We start from the raw sequence: 18,405 nt of genomic DNA, 5'->3' as shown, positions 1-18,405 counted from the left end.
GTTATAGCCATCACGAGCATGTCATAGTGCTGCAGAGATCTTGTTTATGGCCAATTTCTCATGGCTTGTTTATAGCCAGGCTTGGGGTCTGTTCCCAGCATGTCTCCCTTTTCGTTTTTGCAGGGAAATAAAAGCAAAGGTAGCTTTATCACAGTGAGCTACTTCTCATACTATCAGGATCCACATCTACAGACTACACAAAAACAAACAACACAGATTAATAGCACAATCATCGTAGAAATCACAGAGCCTCCAAGTGTTTTCACCCATTTCAAAGGATTTATGGCTGCCAATCCATGTGTGGCTCCTTCAAGCACTCCACTTCCTGGCATTAACGTCAGCTGTGCCTGGGATGCTTTAAATATTTGTTCTCTTAATTTTGCAACAACCGAAGACAAGTTTTTAGAGTGTCCTTCTAGATGCTATTTTATTCTTTCCTGTTGGGGTCCGTGCCGGGGGTGGTGGAGAATGAAAGAACACACAAAAGACAAAGACACACAGAGAACATGGCGGCCGCACTCAGAGCCTCTGCCTCACTTTATTTATACTCCATAAACCCCACGTCAGCAGAAAGAATGCAATGCAAAACAAACTTTCTTTTCCCACATGTAACCTTCTACTCAGTTCCTTGTTTCTATGCTCTTCCTTATCTGCCCGCCTTCTTGGCGCCTATGGGAGTTCATTAAAAGTTCAATTGGAGATACTGTCCTTGAGCCCTATCTATCCTCAGCATACTGTTTTCAAAGGCCCCTGCATTTCCCCCTTTTTGTTTTTGTTTTGCCTCAATCCTAAAAAGGTAGCCCATATTTGTTCCTGTGTTTTCTTTTGTTTTTGGAGGCGATGGAGGGAGCATCGAATCACCAAAAGAAGTAGACTCAATCCAAGTGCCCAAAGCAATATACTTCCAGAGATTGTAGAAATCCATGTTTTCATCTGGGTCCATGGGTTAAAGGCAGCAAGGCACTGACCCAGCTCTGCAGGGTTACGGTTCCAGACAACACATGTAATTGTTGTCGAAATGCTTCGGAAATGTTCTGAATGAGCTCTTGGATGTCCAAACTAATATTTTTATGGCCTACTAATAATTTTCGGATTACAGTCCAATTTTGAGAGTTGTTAAAACGTACAGGCGTTACACAAAATTGAATGGAGTTCCAATCACATTGTAATGTCATCCGAGTACTGAGTACAGTGAGCTGATCTCCAAGCCAGGTCAATGCTTGCTCCATGTTGTCCAATCTTTCAGCAAGTTGAGAGTCAATGTTTCGTTGTTGAAGCCATAACCAGTGAGACTGTTCGTGCCATTGCTGCATAAATTCAGCATTTTGTATGCTTTGATGAAGAGCGAGTCCTGCTACGGTTGCAGTGGAGGTGATGGCAGCAAGACTCATCACCGAGGCAATTATAAGTCCAAGGGCACGGCAGTTTCACTGAAGAGAAGTCCAAATATAAGTTTCAAGAGGTGATGCCCCCCATGGTCGCATAAGGTTAACAGGTAACCAAATTTCCTTACGAGCCCTGAGGATATAAATATCCCCAGTAAAGTTGTGCCACCAGGAATGATTGAGGCAAGACAAAAATGTACACATATCTGTACAATTAACAATCCCCGTATCATTATCCCATGTCAAATTCCCTGCTAATAATAGGTAGGGCTCACGGACACAAGCAATAATATATCAGGAGGTATTTTGATATAACTGAATATGAAAGGAGTTAGTTGGGTTAGAAAGATTAAGGGACATATTCCCCACAAAAGTGCTAATGGCATCGCCTGCAGCTAACAACTTCCAAAGATGACTCTGTACTTCAGGCCTCCTTCACGCCATACCAAGGTTTCATTACTGTTAGCAGCAATACTTTTATTTACCCAGTGTCATTTCAAAGGTATGTGACTAAATTTTATTTGAAAATCACTGTGCACACTCCAATCAGTTATTTACATTCCATTGTATTCTAATAAAATCCGGGGTTTAGTTCCCCGACATTGTTGTCACTCCAGCACCTCAATATTAGGAGAAACCTCTAGAATAGGACAAAAAAGCAAAGAACTAGGAATAGTTTCATTACTATATACAGTATGATTATATTAAAAACTTCTAGTTACAATAATAACAGTATTAGCAGCCACATGACTATGATTATAATGAACAGCCCAGGATTCATGCGATTTTCAGAGACAATGAGAACTATTTCCCATACATATTAGAAGTCCTTCCACTCCAAATTGATATGTGTTGTTTATAATTCCCGTTTCCCGTTCTATATTGTCCTTGTCTATATAGGGGGACGGCATCCAAGTAGTGTCATTGGTGAAAACCTTAATTTCCACCTCCCCTCAGGCGACTCCCTGATACAAGGGCGGAAAGGGAATATAAGTCCAATATTCATACAAAGCCTCACTAAGAGAAATAAGTCCCCCGCCGAGGCATATCCAACAAAGGAAGAAATGCATGCTGAATCTAGTTTTATTTTCAACAGGGTTTCAATCATCTTGTAGGAAACCACTCAGGTCCGCTCCCTGTAAGGACAAGAGCATAGCCCCATCCCTGTTTTAGAACTTGCCCTTGAACATACTTACCTTCTTCATTAGGATACCAAACCTTTAAACTGTCAGTGGGGACTATCACCGAGGGAGGTGAGGAAAGATGGGTTACGACAGCGGAATCTTGCAATTGTCTCCATTGATTCAAAAAAATTAAGGTAAAAAGAACCTTCAAAATCTGGTTTCAAAATCTGGTTTCTGGGGGGCTCATTTCCCCCTTTTTGTTTTGTTTTAATAGTTAAGTTTTTAAAGTTAAATTTGCACGCTCAATGATGGCTTGACCTTGACTGTTGCCCGGGATACCGATGATATGTTGAATATTGTATTGCTGTAAGAAAACTTGTAATTTACGAGAGACATAGGCAGGGGCATGATTAGTTTTAAGTATAAGAGGAATGCCCATGATGGCAAAACAAGATAAGACATGTGTAATAACAGAATCAGCTTTCTCAGATGGCAACGGAGTGGCCCATTGAAAATGAGGAAAGGTATCAATGGTATGATGAACATACTTTAATTTATCAATGGTATGATGAACATACTTTAATTGTTCAAAAGAAGGGACATCTCATGGATTAACCCCAGGATGGAAGGATGGCATGCTCAAAGGAGCACAGGAAGGACAAGCTCGAATAAGAGAACGAGCTTGTTTATAAGTTAAATGAAACCGTCGTTGAAGGCCAGAACTATTAGTGTGATGTAGAGTATATTTTTGTTCTGCAGCATGTAGGTGGCCTATTAAAAGTGAATCAATCTGAGTATTACCATGAACTAATGGTCCAGGAATTTGAGAATGAGAACGAAGATGAGTGATGAATAAAGGAGCTCGACGTTGGCTCAAAGTAGAAGATAACAAGGAAAAGAGTTTTTGAAGAGAAGAAGTAGCACAAAGAGGTAAAGTGGCCTGAGAAATATAAGAAGTAACATAAACAGCATATTGAGAATCACTAACAATGTTACAACCAGTAGTAGGGAAATCAAGTAAGATCATCAGAACAGCAAACAATTCTCCCTGTTGCACCAAGGGATAAGGATAAACTGTAACTCGAGATTGATGAACACTCCAATATCCAGCCTTATCACTGCTACTAGCATCAGTAAAAAAAGGTAGGACCTTGAACAGGAAATACAGAAATTGGTGAGAAAGGCAACACAGAATGTTGCCTAAAAAATGAAAAGATCGGAGACTTAGGATATTGGGTAGAAAATTGTCCAACAAAAGAAGCGCAAGCAACTTGCCAAGAATCAGAAGTTGCAAGAAGATAAGTCATCTGACTATGAGTGAATTGAGAGATAATTAAGGAAGGATCTCCTCCCCAAAGTTGTCGACAGTGATGCCGTCCTTTGATGATCAGTTCAGCTAAACGATCGACATAAGTAGCCAAGCGTTTAGATATTTTATTGGACAAAAAGATCCATATTAGTGGTCGATTAGTTTGATGAATCATTCCTGTGGGAGAAGGTAAAGTATGAAATAAACAAAAGGAAGGGCCTTTTGAAGTTGCTCTTCAACAAGCTGGAGTTCCTGTAAAGCCAAAGGAGTTAAATGGCGTGAGTTGTCCAAGTGACTGTCTCCTTCTAGAATAGAAAAAAGATGTTATAACTGATATGTTGGTATTCTTAAAACAGGACGCATCCAATTAATGTCTCCTAGAAGCTTTTGAAAATCATGTAATGTTTTTAAATGATCACGTCGAATTTGAATTTTTTTGGGTCGAATATTTTGTGCCCCCAAGGTATAACCTAAATATTGAATAAGAAAATCCAGTTAAATTTTTTCTGTGGCAATATTAAGTGAGTAGAAAGAAAGCTGAGTTTGTAATGATACAAAAGCATCTTGCTGCTTTTCTCTGGTTTTAACTTTGTGGGATAAGGGCAGGATTAGGAAGACCGGGCTGTAAACTTTCCCTAGGTTAAATGTAAACATTTATAGTTTTAAGACAAGACAAAGACGGGAATTCCATGCAGAAGTACACGGCTTTAGATTCCTCTCGGCCATTTGTTTTTTGACTTACTCTTTTAAAGTCCTAAGTATTTCTTTAAATAATGGTCACTGTTTCACCTAAATAGGAGTGGTGGCTATGAGTTTAAAGGATTGTAGCCCATTTTGAACATCATATTTTTGGCAGCTGAGGAAATATGAGGAATGTTTAAAAAAGCAGCAAATTGTTGTGGAAGATCTTGTTCCCAAAAATTAATATTGATAGGAACAATATAAAAATAAAAAAACAATTGACCTTGTTGACCTTTAGGACCGACACAGGTTAAAGGTTCTACGTCTTGATAAACCACAGAAGCAGCACCCAAGCTAGTGAGTATAACTGAAACTTGTCTTTTTTCCCATTGTATAGGCCACTAATTTAAACAAATAATAGACATATTCACCCTCGTATCAATTAACCCTTTAAAAACTATTTCATTAATGTGCAATGAACATAAGGGCTTTTGATTAGAAACTAAAGTTTCCCAAAAAACAGTTTTTTCTGTGCTACCAAACCCTCCCTATAAGGAATACGTTCCCCTGCCTCTAGGCATATAAATTGTGAGACTTGAACCATAATAAGAATTTTATTAGTAACATCATGTCCTTTTAGCAAAGGGCCACACACTCTAATAGCTAATTTATATACTCCTCTATTGGGAGACAAAGTATAAGGCTGAGTAATAGCTAAGTCAGCAGCGGCGGTCTGCTTAGTTGCCGCATAAAGCTGAGAAACTGGGGTAAGGTGTGGGATCCTTAAGGAGGACTTGAATTTATTCCTTAATGTTGTAGGCCATTGCTCACTGAATATTGTAGTAGACTTGTATTGTAATTGTTGGGGCCCCAAGCCTGTGGGCCCCGGCTCCCATTTCCCAGGAGAGGAGACAGTAAATTTCCACTTTTATCAGTTTTGGAACAACATTTATTTGTCCAATGTCGACCTTTACCACAACATTTGTACACCTCTGAAGGCAGCTTTCTGCCTTGAGGGATAAAAGTGTTCAATTTTTATGACATTCTTTTTTGAAATGTCTAGGTTTACCACACTGAAAGCAAACACCTTGTTTGTTATTTCCTTTTAAGGCTTTAAACAAAGCTCCAGCAAATAATTGAGCATTATAAATAGCCCCTCCAACACTAACACAAGTTTTAATATATTTATCTAAATTGGCCCCATTGGCCTTTAACGATTTTAACAATTTTTAACAGTCAGCATAAGCATTTTTAAAAGACAATGTTTGTAACAAAATTTTTGAAGCAAGGCCAGCACCCACAATTTTGAAGACAGCATCCTGAAGACGGGCTACGAAATATAGATATGGTTCATTTGTGCCCTGTAAAATCTTCACAGAGGAAAGGGAAGATTTTCCTGTTATCTCTACCTTATTTCAGGCCCTTAAAAACAAAATCTTTATTTGAGTAAGGGCAACATCATCTAAACCAGCCTGAGCATTAAGAGTAGCATATTGGCCCGTGCCTGTGAGTTGTTCCTCAGTGGGTCCAGGGGGATAACACATAACATTTTTCCTAGCCTGTACATGTGCCTTGTTCATTTACCAGCTGTGCAATTGTAACCACTGAGAATGATCAAGAAAAGCCTTCCCCAAAGTCTTCCAGTCTATAGGAATTATCAAATTTTCTGATGAAAAATATCAAGAAGACCAAGGATAAAAGGAGATTGAGGTCCATAGTTAGAAATGGCAGCTTTCATTTCTTTTTAAAAATTTAATTTGTAAGGCATTAAATTGGACATTATTGCCACCATTTGTAAACTGAGCATTAGGAGCAAAAGAAGCACAAATAATTGGAAACAGATCCAGCTCCTTAAATTTTTTTTTAAATTAAAAGTGTATATAATATATAACAATACTCATATCCCCAAATATAAAGAATCCCAACATATTAATAGGAAAAGGTAAATAACCCAACCAAAAGTAGCAGAACAAAGAAATGACAATAAACCTATATGTCTAACATCATTACTCACTAGGAAATATGTATATTAATACCAAATTGAGAATCATTACATACACAATACAATGGTTAAAATTTAAAAACACAGAAAATATCAAGAGGTAGTTAATGTGTTAAGCAACTTGAATACTCAACTTCTGTTTGGAGTGTAAATTGGTGGAACCTATGCACCCCTATAACATAACAATTTCCTAGCTGGGGTTATTAATACTATATTAATATTAATAGTTAATATTAATGTGCTTATTGACTATTGAAATACTCATAATATTTTAACAAACAATAAGATATACATATACACTGGTTTTGACATATTAAACAGGTGTTTAGTATAAATTTAAAGTATGTCTGATGTGAACAGGGCTTCAACTTTGCCAAACAAAGGTAAAGATAAGGAAGCCGGGGGGTTGGAGGCTCTGGAAAATCCTCTTTTAACAGGGCAGAAGGAAAAGAAACAGGGAAAGCTCGCAAAGGTTAATTAGAAGAATATATCTGTAATATTTGTTGAAGCATTTCCATAATACACTGCATGTCAGAATTTCCCTTAGAAGAAGGAAGAGCTGGCTTTTTCTCTTCTCCTCCTTTTGCTACCCCCCCATCCTCTGTTATCCTGGCACAAATGGGCTCCATTTCAGATTTATTTTTTATTTTTTTATTTTTTCCAAATCCTCAGATACCTTTCCTCCTGTGGCTACATTACCACACTCTGAATCAGTCTCAAGTAACTCTAATGTCTGAGTGATAGAGTCACACAAGGTCCACAATTTTAGAGGCATAATATCCCCTAACTGGAGAGCTCTAAGCAGAGTTTTTACTACATGTAACCATTCTCTGCGATTCAGCTGCACTTTAGTCTGATACTGAACCAGTAACAATGTTGTTCAACATGGACAAACAATCGCTTCAAAGTCTTTTTCTTTTACTTCCACTCCTATAGACAGCAACAGTCCTTGAAACAACCGTAAATATTCTGAGGCCAGAGAGATGGAATTCCCCAAAATGAAAGCTTAAGAAGGTTCCCCTTAACAATATCTGGGCCTTACCCGCCCCTAGGGGGTTCCCCTTCTTGTTCTCCCCTACTCACCCGTGCTGACCCTGCTCGCTGCGCCACTTGTTGGGGTCCGTGTCGGGGGTGGTGGAGAATGAAAGAACACACAAAAGACAAAGACACACAGAGAACATGGCGGCCGCACTCAGAGCCTCCGCCTCACTTTATTTATACTCCATAAACCCCACGTCAGCAGAAAGAATGCAATGCAAAACAAACTTTCTTTTCCCACATGTAACCTTCTACTCAGTTCCTTGTTTCTATGCTCTTCCTTATCTGCCCGCCTTCTTGGCGCCTACGGGAGTTCATTAAAAGTTCAATTGGAGATACTGTCCTTGAGCCCTATCTATCCTCAGCATACTGTTTTCAAAGGCCCCTGCACTTTCCCATTTGTGCTCTGATTCATTATAAGGGTGAGGAGTGGTACAAAAGTCAGAAGTATTCCAGTTGCATTTTAGCGGCATTCTATATTCCAAACTAGCTAGTCGATCTGCCAGCCACATGACAGTTTATCAGAGATCATTCATTTTATTAACTATCTTTGGGTCTATTTTAGTTTGAGAGTTCCACAGCAGAGTAGAATTATTTTGCCATTTATTTACAAAATCTGCTGTTTGCATTGATGAATGTAGCGCAACTCCAGTTGCCACAACAGTAGCTGTGACAGTGATCATAATAATCAAGATTAAAGTAACAATGAAATGCCGAGAGTGTCTCAGAATTTTCTGGAGAATTTCAGTAGTAATATGTACAGAGGGAGAGGATTCCCAAGGATGGGGAAACTTCACCGGTAACCATATTCCTTGAGCTCTCACTACTAGGATAGAATGATTAGTATTAAACTAGAAAGAGTTCATGCAAGAGAACAACCTATATTCCTGGCAAGTTACATGATAATTAGGGATGTCAAACTTTAGATTACCCATTACCAACAGAAAAGGAGAGAGAACACAAATTTGTATCCAATTTGTTTTGTTTCAACAAGCTGTAAAATGTAATTAGGTCTATGTTGGGATAGCATAGTATATGTTTCTTCCCAAACCTTGATCTTATCAAGAACCATTAATAGTTTCCACAAATCCCTAAGTTTAACTCCTACAGCGGGCCATATCATTTGAAGTTGAGCTGCCACTATACTGTCATGTTTCCAGATAGTAGGAACTCTTGCTATACTTCTTATCATTTCTACCATATGATCATTCTGTTTAGACCAGCTGAACATAGTGTGACTGTCGCACACAGACTGAGAGGTGCAATTCCCGCTAAACATCCCCTTAGAAGACCAATCAACAAGTATGTTCATTTCTTCTGACCAGGTCCAATCCTGTTTACAAATAGTTTTTTGAGGGTGGTATGCCTCAATTATAGGAGCAGATTCATTATGGTAAGTACTGAGACCAGAAAGCATGTGTAACTGTGCCATAGAGTGATTATATCCGGGAATTATTGCCAGCCAAGATTGACAGCAATAGGGTAGGCAACTAGTGGCCTTTAACAAACAGATAGATGGATGTTCAAATCTTAAAGAAATATTCATAACAGTTCCTTCGTCATGTGGGTGAGATGGGCCTCTATCATCTGTAGGGCTGGGTATCCAAGAGCTATCATTGGTGTATATCTCCACTGGGGGGTCCAGCAAAGTTACAGGCTGTAGAAGTGGTGGAAAAGGTAAATGTACCCAATAAGTAAAATTGTCCTCTGTCAGTCCTTGCTGAAGGAATACTCATGGCAATGGTGATCCCCACTCTCATAGCTATCATTAAATTACTCATTGTGACTGGTTGTCTCGCTTTCCTCAGGTTTTTTTTCCCGCCATTTGTAACACCTTCTTTATCTGTCCCCAGGTAGGTGGATGCATTTGATGGGTGTTGCTCGTGACAGCTGGGGTCCTTCTCAACATCAATTTGGACAATGCTGCCACTGGTGGGTCTTCAGGATCCTCCCAAAACCTCTTCCTGGGTATCTGGCTCATAGTAGGGCTTTAGATGTCTTGAGGCACCCAAATTGACTGTTGATTCAGTCTTGGAGAAACACAAGCCTAACCTCTGTCCTATGTTATTATTTTGCCTGTTTCTCAATCGTTTGTTATTGGGTCTTTCCACCAAACCTGTAGTTTCACTTCTGCCTTTGCAACTGGCTTATGTAAATGTTGTTCAGCTGCTGACAATGATCAGCCTTTATGCAGGCTCAAAAAATTTTAAGTTAATAATGCTAGATTTAGTTGCATGTGTGGAGGCTATAGTCACTGTCTCCCCCTTTCTTTTTTTTTCAACTGCTGTTTCAGGAAGAGATTCAATCTTTCCACTGTGGCTTGTCCTTGAGAACTATATGAGATACCAGTAATGTGTTTAATATTCCATGTAGAGAAAAATGTAGCTAGAGCTTGGCCAGTATAGCTTTGGGAATTATCTGCTTTAATAGAAGCTGGAATGCCCATCACTGCAAAACACTGCAAAAGGCGACATTTAACACAGGCAAAAGGCTCTCCTGATTCACATGTAACCCAGACAAATTGAGATAAGGTGTTCACACATACATGTACATAAGCTAGTCTTCCAAACGGGGGAACATGTGTGACATCCATTTGTCAAAGAGAATTAGGTTTTAGTTTTCATAGATTATGAGCAATGCACCATTTGGCAAGTTGGGCATCACTGGATAATAGTTTTAGCTTCTTTCTAGGTAATGCTGTATCTGCATTTGAGACCAGAGGCATTAACTTGGGTTAAATTGTGAAAGTGTCTAGCATTAGATATTGCAGTAGCAACTAGGCAATCAGCCATTTGATTCTCTGAAGTCAAAGGTCCTGGAAGAGATGTATGAGCCCTAATGTGAGTGATGTAAAAAGTGTGCATTCTATTCCTAACTGCTGTTTGCAATTGGGTAAATAAAGTCATCAGTTGCTCATCTGTGTGGAATCATAGCTGAGCATTTTCAACTAACTGTGTAGAACGAACCACATATGAAGAATCAGAAATCACATCAATAGGCATACTAAAAATAGTCAATACCTCAATTATTACTACAAGCTCTGCTTTTTAAGCTGAAGTAGAGGGCGTCTGAAAAACTTTACCTTTCGATCCAGAATAAGAGGCCTTACCATTACTAGACCCATCTGTGAAGACATTCTCAGCACCTTCAATTGGTTTGAATTTAGTTATTTTAGTGAGAATTCAATTAGTTAATTTCAAATATTGAAACAGTTTCATGTTAGGAAAATGGTTATTGAGAATACCCACAAAGTCATCTAAATGGGTTTGCCAAGTAAGACTATTTATAAAAGCTTGCTGTATTTGTGCCTTTGTGAAAGGGACAATAATTATTCCAGCATCATATCCATGTAATTTAACAATCTGAGTTCTCCCATTTACTATCATAGTAGCAAATTTGATCCAAATAAGGAATCAAAGTCCATGAATTCGTATATGGAAGGAAAAGTAACTCTACAAGATCTTGCTCTTGAACAATAGCACCAGCGAGTGAGTGATTTGTTGGAAAAATTAGCAAATCTAGAGTCTTCTCTGGATCTCTTCTATTTATTTGGGCCGTATGGACTTGCTTTTCAATTCGTTGCAGCTCTGTCTCAGCTTCTTTTGTTAATTGCTGAGGGCTTGTGAGACTGCGATCTCTTCTAAGGGTAGAAAATAGATCACCCATGGTGTAAGTAGGAATGCCTAGAACAGGCCATTTCCAATTAATGTCCCCTAGTAATTTTTGAAAGTCATTTAGTGTTTTCAATTGATCCCTACATATGGCTACTTTCTGTGGCACTATTGTAGTGTCATTTACTAAGTTCCCCAAGTAGGAGGAAGGAGAAATAGAATTTTGTCAGGAGCTATAATTAAACTGGCAAGATAAATCAAATTTTCCAAGTGATCATAACATTGGAGTAATATTTCCTGAGTGACAGCAGCACTAAGAATATCATCCATGTAATAAGTAATGTAGCACTGTGAAAATATTTGATGAGTAGGTTCAATTGCTTGCCCTACATGAGTCTGGCAAATTATTGGACTGTTTAACATGACTTGTGGCAACACTTTCCAATGAAAATGCTTAGCAGGCTGCAGGTTGTTTACTGTGGGAATCGTAAATGCAAACCGTTCCCAGTCTCAGCTAAGGGGATAGTAAAGAAACAGACTTTTAAATCTATGAATATTAAAGGCCAATTTTTTTGGAATCATAGCAGGAGAAGGCAGTCCTGGTTGTTATGCCCCCACAGGTTGTATAACTGAATTAATGGCCCTTAAGTCAGTTAACATTCTCCATTTACCTGATTTTTTCTTAATTACAAAAACTGGGGAAATCCAAGGGGAGAGCATTGGTGCTATATGTCTCATTTGAAGCTGTTCTTTGACTACTTCTTCTAAAACCTACAGTTTCTCTTTACTCAGTGGCCACTGTTCTATCCATATTGGCTTGTCTGTCAGCTATTTCAATGGGATAGGCTCTGGAGGCTTAAAATGGCTGCCACCAAAGTGGTATCCTAAGCCTTGGTGGGAACTTTATCTTTCCACTTGAAGCACTTCCTTCAAACCTTGCAAATTTCTCCTAGTCCCACACCAGGGACATACTCCATTTCATGCGTCATATGTTGACTTTGAGGACTGTATAATTACTAAAGAATTAGAACTTGTGCTCCCCATTCTTGTAATAAATCTCTCCCCCATAAATTTATAGGTACAGAAGCTATAATTGGTTGAATAGTCCCAGGTTGTCCATTGGGCCCTTCACAATGCAAAATATAACTATTTTGATATTCTTCAGTGGCTTTACCAACTCCAACTATGTTAAATTGAGTGGGTTGAATTGGCCATGTGGATGGCCAGTGCTGTAGAGAAATGATTGAAGTGTCCACTCCTGTGTCTACCAAATTTTCTTTCTTTTTTATTTTTTATTATACTTTAATTTCTAGGGTACATGTGCATAACATGCAGGTTTGTTACATATGTATACTTGTGCCATGTTGGTGTACTGCACCCATCAACTCGTCAGCACCCATCAACTCGTCATTTACATCAGGTATAACTCCCAATGCAATCCCTCCCCCCTCCCCTCTCCCCGTGATAGGCCCCAGTGTGTGATGTTCCCCTTCCCGAGTCCAAGTGATCTCATTGTTCAGTTCCCACCTATGAGTGAGAACATGCGGTGTTTGGTTTTCTGTTCTTGCGATAGTTTGCTGAGAATGCATGTCCCTACAAAGGACACAAATTCATCCTTTTTTATGGCTGCATAGTATTCCATGGTGTATATGTGCCACATTTTCTTAATCCAGTCTGTCACTGATGGATATTTGGGTCGATTCCAAGTCTTTGCTATTGTGAATAATGCCACAATAAACATACGTGTGCATGTGGCTTTATAGCAGCATAATTTATAATCCTTTGGGTATATACCCAGTAATGTGATGGCTGGCTCATATGGTACTTCTAGTTCTAGATCCTTGAGGAATCGCCATACTGTTTTCCATAATGGTTGAACTAGTTTACAATCCCACCAACAGTGTAAAAGTGTTCCTATTTCTCCACATCCTCTCCAACACCTGTTGTTTCCTAACTTTTTAATGATTGCCATTCTAACTCGTGTGAGATGGTATCTCATTGTGGTTTTGATTTGCATTTCTCTGATGGCCAGTGATGATGAGCATTTTTTCATGTGTGTGTTGGCTGTATGAATGTCCTCTTTTGAGAACTGTCTGTTCATATCCTTTGCCCACTTTTTGATAGGGTTGTTTGTTTTTTTCTTGTAAATTTGTTTGAGTTCTTTGTAGGTTCTGGATATTAGCCCTTTGTCAGATGAGAAGATTGCAAAAAATTTCTCCCATTCTGTGAGTTGCCTGTTCACTCTGATGGTAGTTTCTTTTGCTGTGCAGGTACCAAATCTTTCCATTTATTTCCCTGAATAGTTATTTCATAAGTAGGAAGTTTATCAGTAATTTGATTTACCCAGTAGGTGGCTTTTCCTTATTTATTTGTACTGCCCAGTCCCCCTGTTCTTTTAGTTTCACTTTTTCCTAGTCCCACATACGGTACAATCAGAAGCTGGGCTATGTGCTCTCCTGATTCTGCCTTCCAAGGAACGGAGGTAGATATAACGATTTGAATTTCCCCATTGCAATCTAAATCAGTTACTCCTATATGAACCTGCACTCTTTTAAATTTAAACTAGATCTTCCCAGAAGTAGTTTTACTGTTCCTGCTGGTAGAGGTCCACAGAGTCCTGTTGGTACTTTCTGTGGTAGTTCTCCAGGCAGGAGACTCACAGCCCTGGCACTACACAGATCTACTGTGGGATTAGTGACTGTGGTGGGGGACAAGCATTGTACAATTGTGAGGGAGTGACCTGAGCTGGGAATGCCCTAGTTTGGAATGGGGCCCGGGATGATCCCCTCATGGTGTTTCCTGAAATCAGGCTTCAGTCCTTATCAAATTTAGAATGACACTGATTGACCCAATGCTTTCCTTTTTTACACTTTGGACCCATCACAAAAGGAGAACCTGGTCCATACTGATTGATAGCCTGTTTAAACTCTTTGAGTAATTTAAAGGGAAATGGTTCATTGTGTCCATAATGTTCCCCTGTTGATCTCAGGGCAGTATCCTAACAGGGAACTGCCTGGATAGAACTGAGGGCGGTCACTGGGGGTGCTGCTCAAACAGTCACTGTGGTGACTACTTTTCACTCAATGTCCTCCAGAAAAGAAAGATCTGGAGGGTGAGGCCATTCTCTATCTTCAAGGTATTGAGGGAGTGCCGAGGGCAGGGACAAGCTTCCCCTTCTTTGGTCTCTTTAAGTGATTGAGAGATCTGTTCTTTTATCTCTTCTGCAACATTATCACACTTCCCCTCTTCTTCGTCTCCTTCCTCCTCATTATCAGTGTGAAAAGTTTCCAACGTGGAATAAATCAGAACCCACACTATCGTCAGCACAATGCCTATATGCCTTTTTCAGCGTGCTGCCTACATTTTTCCAGACCTCTACATCCTTAGTTCCTCGGTTCAGAAACCAGGGGCAATATTTCTCTACTGCACTGAAAAACTGCATAAGTCGGCTAGTGCTAACCTTCACTCCTCCTTTTCTGAGGAGCTGCTGAAGCAGACCCAAATAAATCTTGTGCCTGCTCAACCCTTGTCCCATTGTTACCCTGATGCTTCCGAGCTCTCCTTCTTACTCACCATGAGGATTATTTAAGAGTACTCAGGTGTCCTCCACCATAGTCCTTTGCTCTCCAACTGTCGCTCTGGCAACGCTTCAACCCAGGTTTGAGTCCCACGTTTGGATGCCACTTGCCGAGACCAGCTCAGTCATGGAGATCCCAACCCAGCCACACTAGAGAAATAAAGACACAGACTCAGTAATAGAGTGCAAAGTGGGATCAGGGGGCTAACAACCTTCAGAGATGGGAGCTTTGAGTAGAGTTTGACCCGCCTATTTATTGACAGTAAGCCCATGATAAACATCGTTTCTGCAGTTTATAGACTAATTAAAAGTATTCTTATGGAGAACAAAGGGAGAGGCTCTGGCTTGTTATCTGCAGCAGGAACACTCTATCCTTAGAATGCCTGATGCCGACCAGTTGTCTCTATCATTAGAATGCCTGGCATCTGCCAGGAGTCTCCATTTTCAAAATGCCTGAGGTTGCCCAGGTTTCTCTATCATTTAGAATGCCTGAGGTCAGACAGGAATCTCTCCCATTAGAGTTCCTCTTGTCAGCCAGGAGTCTCTATCCTTAAAATGCCTGAGGTCACTATGGTGTCTATTAGTCCATTTTGAGACTCTTTCGTTAGAATGCCTGAAGTTGGCCTGATGCCTCTATTTTTAGAAAGCCTGGTATCCGTCAGGAGTCTCTCCATTTAGAATGCCTGAGGTACACCAGGTGTCTCTATTTTTAGAATGCCCGATGTCACCAAGATGTCTCTATCAGACTGCCTGAAGTTGGCCAGGTGTCTCTATCATTAGAATGCCTGAGCTCATCCGGGAGTCTCCATCCTTACAATTCCTGAGGTCATGCAGGTGTCTATCATTAGAATGCCTTGGTTCAGCCAGGAGTCTCTTCCCTTAGAATGCCTAAGTTCACCCTGATGTCTCTATTATTAGAAAGCTTTGGGTTGCCTGGAAATCTCTATCTTTAGAATGACTGGTGTAGACCAGCGGTTTTTATTGTTAGAATGCCAGAGGTCACCTGGTTGTCTCTATCATTAGAATTCCTGGGGTGGGCCAGTAGTTTCCATCCTTGGAATGCCTGAGTTTACCTAGGTGTCTCTATTATTAGAATGCCTGGGATTGGCTAGGGATCTCTATCATTAGAATGTGTGAGGTCTCCCAGGTGTCTGTCATTAACATGCCTGAAGTCAGCCAGGAGTATCTATCCTTAGAATGCCTAAAGTAGCCTCATTTCTCTTTCATTACAATTCCCCAGGTCAGCCAAGAGTTTCAGTTATTAGAATGCCTGAGGTAGACTTGGTGTCTTTACCATTAGCATACCTGTGGTCAGCCAGGAGTCTCTCTCATTAGAATAACTGGGAAGTATCTATCCTTATAATGTCTGTGGTCACCCACGTGTCTATCATGAGAATGCCTGGGGTCATCCAGAAGTCTCTATTCTAATAATGTCTGAGATAGCCCAGATGTCCATCTTTAGAATGCCTAGGATCGGCCTGTAGTCTTTATTTTTAAAATGCCTGAGGCCGCCCTGGTGTCTCTATCATCAAAATGGCTGAGGTTGGCCAGGAGACTCTCTCATTAAAATGCCTGACATCGGCCAGATGTCTCTATCTGTAAAATGCCTGGGGTCAATGAGGAGTCTCTCCTGTTAGAGTACTTGAAGTCAGCCAAATGTCTCTATCCTTAGAATGCCAAAGGTCATCCAACTGTCTCTATCATTAGAATGACTGGGGATGACCATAAGTCTCACCATTAGAATGACTGGGGTCGACCAGGAGTCTCTATACTTAGAATGCTTGAGGTTGCCCAGGTATCTATAATCAGAATGCCTGGGGTCAGCCAGAAGCGTCTATTATTAGAATGTCTCAGGTCACCCAGGTGTCCCTATCATTAGAATGCCTAGGAGAATGCCTGAGTTTGGCCACATGTCTCTGTCCTTAGAATGCCTGGCGTCTGCCAAGAATCTCTCCCTTTACAATGCCTGAGGTCAGGAAAGTGTCTCTATTTTTGGAATGTCAAAGATCACACAGGTGTCTGTATCATTACAATGTCTGTGGTAGTTTACTAGACTCTATCATTTGAATGCCTGTGCTTGGCCAAGAGTCTTTCCAGTTAGAATTCCCGGGTTCAGCCAGGTGTCTCTATCATTAGAATGCCTATGATTGACCAGCAGTCTAAATCATTAGAATGCCTGACGTTGACGAGAAGTCACTGTCACTAAAATGAATGGGGTCAGCCAGGAGTTTCTCCCATTGGAATGGCTATGGTGGGCCAGGTGTGTTAAGCCTTAGAATACCTGAGGTCACACAAGTGTCTCTATGATTAAAATATCTGTGTTCGGCCAGAAGTCTCTTCTGTTAGATTGCTGGAATCAGCCAGGTGTCTTTATTTTTAGAATGCCTGTGGTCGCCCAGGTACCTCTATTATTCAAATGCCTGAGGATAGCCAGAAGTCTCTATCATTAGAATGCCTAGGGTCAGCAAGGAGTCTCTCTCATTAGAATGCTTGGGGTCAACCAGGTGTCTTTATCCTTTGAAAGATTGAGGTCACCCAAGTGTCTATTGCATTACAATGATTAAAGTCTCCCAGGAGTCTCTATCATTAGAATGTCTGGATTTGGCCAGAAGTCTCTCCTGTTAAAATGCTTGAAATCGGCCGGGTGTCTCTATCCTTAGAATGCCTGATGTTGACCAGTTGTCTCTATCATTAGAATGCCTGAAGTCAGTCAGGATTCTCTCCTGTTTGAATGCCTGAGGCTGGCCACGTGTCTCTATCTTTAGAATGACTGAGATTGTCCAGTCGTCTCTATGATTAGAATGCCTGAGGTCCACCAAAATCTGCATCATTAGAATGAGTAAGGTCAGCGATAAGTCTCTGCTACTAGAATGCCTGAGGTTGGCCAGGAGTCTCTTCCCTTAGAATGCCTGCAGAGGGCCAGTTGTCTTTTGCCTTAGAATGTCTGAGGTCACACAGGTGTCTCTATTATTGGAATGCTTTGGGTAAATGTGGAGTCTCTATCATTAAAATCCTGAAGTGTGCAAGAAGTCTCTATTGTTAGAATGTCTTGGGTTGTCCAGTTGTTTCTATCCTTAGAATGCCTGAGGTTGCTCAGGTGTCTCTATTATTAGAATGCCTGGGGTCAGCCAAGAGTCTCTCCCATTATAATGCATGGGGTAGGCCAGGTGTCTATCCTTAGAATGTCTGAGGTCTCCCAGGTGTATATTTCATTAGAATACCTGGGGTTGGCCAGGAGTTTCTATCTTTAGAATGCCTGGGGTCAGTCAGGAGCCTCTCTGTTGAAATTCCTGGTATCGGCCACATGTCTCTCCAGTTAGAATGCCTGAGGTCAGCCAGGTGTCTCTATTATTAGAATGCCTGGGCTAGGCCCAAAATCTCTATCATTAGAATGCCTGGGTTCAACCAAGAGTCTCTACTGTTAGAATGCCTGGGGTTGGCCAGCTATCTTTATTCTTAGAATACCTGATATTTCCCAGGTGTTTCTATCATTAGATTGCCTCGGGTTTGCCAGGAGTCTCTCCCATTAGAATGCCTTGGTTTGGCCAGGGGTCTCTCCTGTTAGAATGTCTGGTGCCAGCCAGGTGTTTCTATCTTTAGAATGCTTGAGGTCACTCAGTTGTCTCTGTCATTGAAATGCCTTTGTTTGGCCAGGAGTCTCTATTATTATAACGCCTG

At 40.5% G+C, this 18,405-nt stretch overlaps 1 long non-coding RNA gene across 1 annotated transcript; it reads right to left on the bottom strand.

Annotated features, from left to right (window-relative positions):
• Positions 1-499: 499 nt before the first annotated feature.
• Positions 500-7,921, bottom strand: LOC144338450 (uncharacterized). Its single transcript, XR_013412626.1, has 2 exons — positions 7,585-7,921; positions 500-2,521 (listed from the first exon to the last, which is right to left on the bottom strand). It is a non-coding gene; the product is annotated as an uncharacterized LOC144338450 (long non-coding RNA).
• Positions 7,922-18,405: the final 10,484 nt, after the last annotated feature.

Source organism: Macaca mulatta, chromosome X (genome assembly GCF_049350105.2).
Source record: "Macaca mulatta isolate MMU2019108-1 chromosome X, T2T-MMU8v2.0, whole genome shotgun sequence".
NCBI classification, from domain to species: domain Eukaryota; kingdom Metazoa; phylum Chordata; class Mammalia; order Primates; family Cercopithecidae; genus Macaca; species Macaca mulatta.
This window is presented reverse-complemented; position numbering and strand designations above follow the sequence as displayed.